A 7,208-nucleotide genomic window follows, 5' to 3' on the forward strand; every position below is an offset into this window, starting at 1 on the left:
AAACGGATCCGTGTACATATTGTATATGCTTAAATAAATAACTAATGATAACCTTCTTTCGTAAACTACGAAATTCTGAAATTAATCTAATTAATTTGAAATTAAATTCTGCCCAAATCCATTTCAACATAACATTTTGTATTCTGATCGTGGGATATGATTATCATGCGTTGAGTATTAATGTTACAGTGCGCAAGTAATTCAGTGATGTTTCAACAGTGATACCGTAATCCTTTTAGAATAAGATTTATTTTCAGTGCTAACGAGGTATCTCTATTGTTCTGTCCGCGAGCCACCATCGGCTTAAGTGTCTTTAAACTTTAGTTACGGTTTTAACTAAGCCAATATAGTTTATAATCGGGTCTTGAGCACTGATTAACCACTTTCGTTGTATTTGGAGCATTCAGCAGAAAATCTTAAGGTAACATGTTTCGCTTAGCGGCCGTCGACATGGGTAGTTCGGTAAATGCTCGTTATAAGTAATTATCCTTGTCCGAAGACTTCTTTTCCGAGGTGTTAACTTCAGAATTCGCTTCCAAGTTTCCATTGTGCACATTTATTATGATTTCAAGTGTTTAACACAGTATATGGTGTAGACTATATATCCTACTTTCAGAAGTAACAATTGTTTACAAGGTGTTACTAACAGTTAGACGTCTCTTAACTCAAAATGCCGCTCTTTAGTGTTGATGATTTTTATAGTGACCCAGAGTCACACCTGACTTCCATTGTTGTCGCAAATAAGAATGAACTTTTGTTGTTAGCAGCTAAATTTGGGGTAGCTCTTCCTCCTAATGCAAAGAAAGATGTAGTACGTAATTACATAGTACAGCATTGTATAAGTGAAGACCTAGTGGATAGTTCTGAGGGCAGCAAATATATCGTAGACGTGGGTGATAAATCGTCGGATGTAGAGTATATGAAGCTGGCTATTCAGTTAGAGCAAACGAAAAGGGAAACCATAAATGCTGAACTAGAGAAGAAAAAGAGAGAGTTGGAAATAGAAAATCAGGCTTTATTAGAAAGACAGCAAAGGGAATTAGAGTTTGTTCAAGCTAAATTAGTCTATGAAGCTCGTGTAGCTCAGCAAGTGGAAGAGAGTAAAATTAGGTTAGCAATGGAAAATAAAGAACGAGAATTAGAACTAGAAGCTAGACAACCAATGAAATTTTATATGACTAGATGCATCAAGTTAGTTCCTAAGTTCGATGAGACTGAAGTTGACGTATTTTTTAAGAATATCGAAGACTTGGATTCTTACATGAAATGGCCTCTTGAACAATGGGTGTGGCTTATTAAGCCTAAGTTGGTTGGGAAGGCTGCCACTGTTGTTGGTAGTCTGGTAGGCAAATCGAGCTATGTGGTAATCAAAAAAGCTGTTTTAGATGCATATGCTGTAACTAGTGAAGGTTATCATCAAAAGTCTCGTAATTATGTTAAGCCCCATATTAAGACTTGGACTGAATTTGCTGCAGAAAAATTAAGGTTGTTTAAGAAGTGGCTTGACTCAGAAGATGTAGATACTTATGAGGAATTAATTAATCTCATTGTAACTAAGGAATTTAAGAGACGTCTCCCTCAAAATATCATGTTGTATATAGCTGATAAGGAAGAGAAGGATCTAAAAAAGGCAGCTGTTTTGGCTGATAATTATTCATTAATACATAAAGGCAGTCTGGGTAATGTAAAACAATATAGAGCAGAACCGCTGGGTGATAATGATGGGAGGACTGATAGGGGTTTGTTTTGCAATTATTGTAAGAAGGAAGGCCACATGATTAGCAATTGTCCAAATCCTGCATGTAAGAAGGGAAAAGTAACTGAAAACAGAGCTCCAGTCAAGATGTTCCCAGGACACAAATCAGACACTGGTAAAGAGTCTGCAATGCATTGTGTATCACAGGATAAGAATTTGTTCGAAAAATTCATTTGTAACGGTACAATATCATTGCACAGTAGTGATAAACCCATTAAAGTAAGAATGTTAAGGGATACAGGTTCAAACCAAAGCATTTTAATTAAGTGTTGTTCCAAATCTCACATTGCTTGATGAAAATGTCTTAGTCAGGGATTTAACAGACGCTAAACTATTGCCGCTTACAGAAGTGTTCATAGTTTGTCCGTAAGTAACTGGTAAAGTAAAAATAGCTGTTAGAGAAGGGAATTTCCCCTTGCCAAATGTACAGGCGTTACTTGGTAACGATCTTGCTGGAGAACTGTTGTTATCCAATCTCATAATGTATAAAACTCCTGGAATAATAGAGGACAGTGAAAATGAAAAGGAGTCAAAAGTGGAGGGTTGTGTTAATGTGACGACCCGCAGTATGGTTAACAATGATAGAGTGAAAGAAAGTGTACCTAACCTCGCAGATAAAGTAAAAATGAACAAGAAAAGCCTTGTTAAGTTACAGAGAGAAGATCCAACTTTAAAGGGTGTTTATAAGCAAGCATTGGAGAAAGGAATGGAAAAGGTACCTAGGTATTACTTTAATGATGACTTAATTTTCACGTTATATAGACCTCCTAGGCTGGGTAATGATGAAACATGGAGTGACAGAGAACAGTTGGTAGTCCCTCATGATTTACGTAAAGATTTATTGGAGCTCGCTCATAATGTTTATTCACATTTTGGAATTACTAAAACTTACAACCGTTTAGCTTATGATTTTTTTCTGGCATAAAATTAGGGCTGATGTTGTAAATCTCATTAAACATTGTCATATTTGTCTAATTGCCGGTAAGCCTAATGAGGTTATACCAAAGGCACCTTATTGTACCTCATGAGCCATTCCATCGAATTATCATAGATTGTGTAGGTCCACTGCCAAAGACAAAGAAAGGCAATCAATATCTTGTGACTATAATGTGCCCTACCTCACGATTTCCTATTGCACTTCCAGTCAGGAATATTTCCTCTAAAAATGTTCTTAACCACTTACTCAAAGTATTTACAACTTACGGGTTTCCTGAGGAAATCCAGTGTGATAGGGGCACTAATTTTACTAGTGATGTTTTTCAGAAAACTATGAATGAGTTGTGTATAAAACAGTGTCTCTCATCTCCTTATCACCCAGAATCTCAGGGAGCATTAGAACGGCATCATCAGACTTTAAAGTCATTGCTTAGGAAATTTTGTATTGAGTCTGAATCCGATTGGGATGAAGGCATAGACTATTTACTATTTGTAATTAGGGAAGTACCTTCTGAGTCTCTAGGTGTATCACCTTTTGAAATGCTATATGGTCGTAAAGTACGTGGTCCTTTACAAGTAGTTAAAAATAAGTTACTTGACAAGTATAACGTAGAGGCTATAACAGTGAGTCAGTACCTACAGAAATTAAAGGGAAATATTAATAAGATTCATAAATTTGCTCTAAACAACTTGTGTAAAAATCAAGAAGAGATGAAAATTAGGTATGATAAAATCAGTAAAGATAAGAAGTTTAATGTGGGAGATTTCGTCTTGGCCTTCTATCCATTACTGGTTCTCCCTTTAAAAGTAAGTTTTCTGGCCCTTATGTTATACAGAAACGTTTAAATAATCAGAATTATATCATAAAAATTCCAGATAGACGTAAAAGCACTCAGTTAGTCCATGTCAATATGCTTAAAGAATATCATGCCGATTCCTCAGCTGCTCTATTTTGTTCCAGAGACACTGATATTGTAAAACAAAAGTCCACCACCTTTAAGGATGTAAATTCTTTAGCCCTAGATGAAATCCCATCTTGGGCTGACTTTTCTAATAAAGAAATATTAGAATATCTTCTGCAGTATCTACAGCACCTAAATGTGGAGCAACGGTGTGATATTGAGAATCTGCTAGGACAGTATTGAAGATGTATGCAGTGATAATCCCCGAGAATGCAGTGTTATTTCTCACGACATCGAGTTATTGACAGGAACTCGTCCTATACGACAAAACTACTATACAATCAATTTTGAAAAACGGAAGGTAATGCAAGAAGAGGTCGAGTATCTACTGAAGCATAAACTTGCTGTGCCTAGCAAGTCTCCTTGGGCTTCTCCTTGCTTACTAGTGCTCAAGTCTAATGGTAAGGTCAGGTTATGTACAGATTTTAGAAAATTAAATTCGGTAACCATAAAAGACAGTTATCCCCTACCACGGTATTGATGATATACTGGACTCCATTGGTAAGTCGAAATATTTAACCCAAGTCTATATGCTGAAGGGATATTATCAAGTCCCCTTGTCAGGGAGAGCGAAGAGATGTCCGCTTTTATTACTCCCTTTGGGTTGTTTCAATATGAAAGACTTCCTTTTGGTTTGTGCAACGCACCTGCCACATTTCAGAGAATGGTAAATGATGTCATAAGAGATCTGGATGGGGTTTACGGTTACCTGGATGACATTCTTGTAGTATCTGACACATGGGAGGAACATCTTGGTAAGCTTAAAGCACTTCTTGATAGATTTAGAAGGTTGTGTTTAACAATAAATCTTGCCAAATCAAACTTTGCTAGAGCTCGTGTAAAGTACTTGGGACATGTTATTGGAATTGGGGAAATCTTGCCTAAAACCTCTAACACAGAAGCTATATTAAATTATCCCGTACCTACAAATAGAAAAGAAGTAATGAGATTTATTGGAATGACCTCATATTACCGCAGATTTTGCAAGAATTTCAGTAATGTAGCTCATCCGTTGATAAACTTGACCAGTACTAAGACTAAATTCGTGTGGGATGAATCTTGTCAGGACTCCTTCAAACAGATCAAAAGCCTACTTTGCTGTAAATCAGTATTAACAACTCCTGATCCTTCAAAACCTTTTGTTCTTCAGGTAGATGCATGTGACTACGGGGTTGGTGCTGCCCTCCTACAAGAGAAGCCTGAAACTAACTTGCTTCACCCTGTGTCTTACTATTCATACAGGTTGAAGAAGCACCAAAGGTCGCTATATACTGTGGAGAAAGAGCTCCTAGCTATAGTACAAGCCTTGCAGAAATATGAAGTCTACGTTTCCACAAATAACCCCATTACTGTGTACACCGACCACAACACCCTCGTCTTCTTGAACAGAGCTCGAAATGTGAACCAGAAAATTCTAAGATGGTCTCTCTACTTGCAAAACTTCAATATCAGTGTTCAGCACATTCGTGGTCAAGACAATCGTATAGCTGATGTACTGTCAAGAACACCCGTACCAGGGAATATCGTACCTTCAGCGGGGAGGAGATGTGAAGTACCGGCTTTCTTCATTAATTAAATGGATCCGTGTACATATTGTATATACTTAAATAAATGACTAATGGTAACCTTCTTTCGTAAACTACGAAATTCTGAAATTAAGTTAAAATGTAGCTCTTCAGTATCCTTGTAAAACCTACCTTCTGATTCCCCCTCCTGTCTCATTCTCTTTACTCCCCCTCTCTCCACATCCCCACCTCAGGTTTACCTTTGCTCTTGCTTATTTGCCACTTGTGTGTCTCGCCCTAGATCCTGCCTCGTAAGTAATGGTAAAGAACTTCTCTGTTCATTGTGAGTACGGTTATTATACCATATGATATTTTGGATTTGGTATTGGGCTTAATGTTTAGTTTTTTTGTTATGTTGGTTATGTTAATTAATTGGTAATATTTTGATATGTGAAGTTTTGTTAATTAAATGTAATTTTGTTATTGTTTTTTCCATATAACTTATTGTTAATTTTGTGGATTTAACTTGAACCTTGACAATATATATATATATATATATATATATATATATATATATATATATATATATATATATATATATATATATATATATATGCAGTATATGCTTGTGTATATGTGTGTGGTAGGAGCAGGGCCTATAGTAACTATCACAATCGTTCACGTTTCATTTCTATTCTTAGCCTGCTTTTAGGCCTTTCTTACATTTAATCTCCTGTCACCTAGGACTTTCTTCAATTCCTCCATCCACCCAAACCATGGGATTATTCTGGCATTTTTCCCATAAGGTCTTGCATTCATCATCTTTTTGCAGCAGACGATCATTTTTCATCTTCTCTACATGGCCCAACCACCTCCATACATTCATATTCAGTTTAGCTTCTTATGCATTCCTCACATCCGTTCTTACTCTTACTACTTCGTTCCTAGACCTATCCAATCTAGATTCACTAGTCATACTCCTCAACACTTCATCTTGAACTGATTCAATTACTGTCTCTCTATCACTTTAATTCCCCACAACTCCGATCTATACGTCATAATTGGATAGCTAGGTTGGTAGCGTCTCGGGCTTCTGTTTCAGAGTTCCTGAGTTCGGTGTAACCGTCAGGACGCGAATAGATGAGACCTTCTACCGAGGGGTACTTCCCAGGGTGGCGCCTCGGGGGGAGGTTAGAGGGGGCTAGGAGAATGATGTAGATTGTCTCAGGGGAGACCTAAAACCCACAATTTTAACTTTCTTTTTACATTCATCCCTAACCATCTATTCTTTACCACTCGCTTCATTTTCCCTAACACTTTACATCCTTCACTCATTGTCTGAATTGCATCTGTTCCTATTCCAACATTCGAAGCAATAGCAGAATCCAAATACTTAAAGTGATCTTCTTTCTCCAGTAACTCTCCATTCAATATGGCTTTCAATTCAACATCACCCGCCCTACTTATGCACCTCATAACCTTACGCTTACCCAAATAAATTAGAAACTTCCCTCTCTCAAACACTCTTCCAAACTGTCACTAATGAACATAGCTTTGCCTCCAAACCTACATCCAATACAGTATCTTCTGCAAACAACAAGTGATTCACCTCCCACCCGTGATCACTATCGTCTATCAGTTTCAATCGTGGACCAAGCGCTCAAGCCTTCACCTCTCTTACAGCTCCACCAACAGACAACTATGGCGATATCACACATCACTGTCTCAGCACCACTCTCAGTGGAAACCACTCACCCACTTCATTCCCTATTCCAACGCACGGTTTACTGCCTATGTATAAACTCTGCACTGCAGGCAATAACCTTCCACCAGTTTTAAATAAGCTCATCCCATTCCACATTGCATCACTATCAACTCTCTCATAAGCTTTCTTCAGATCGATAAAAGCAAAATGTACCGCCTTACTTTTTGCTAAATAGATTTTGCTCATCTGCCTAACTATAAAAATCTGATTCATACAACGCCTACCTCTTCTAAAGACCCTCTGCCCTTCTAAGATGCATCCACTGGTTTACTCTTAATCCTATT

The sequence above is a fragment of the Palaemon carinicauda genome, chromosome 16, assembly GCF_036898095.1.
Source record: "Palaemon carinicauda isolate YSFRI2023 chromosome 16, ASM3689809v2, whole genome shotgun sequence".
Lineage (NCBI taxonomy): Eukaryota > Metazoa > Arthropoda > Malacostraca > Decapoda > Palaemonidae > Palaemon > Palaemon carinicauda.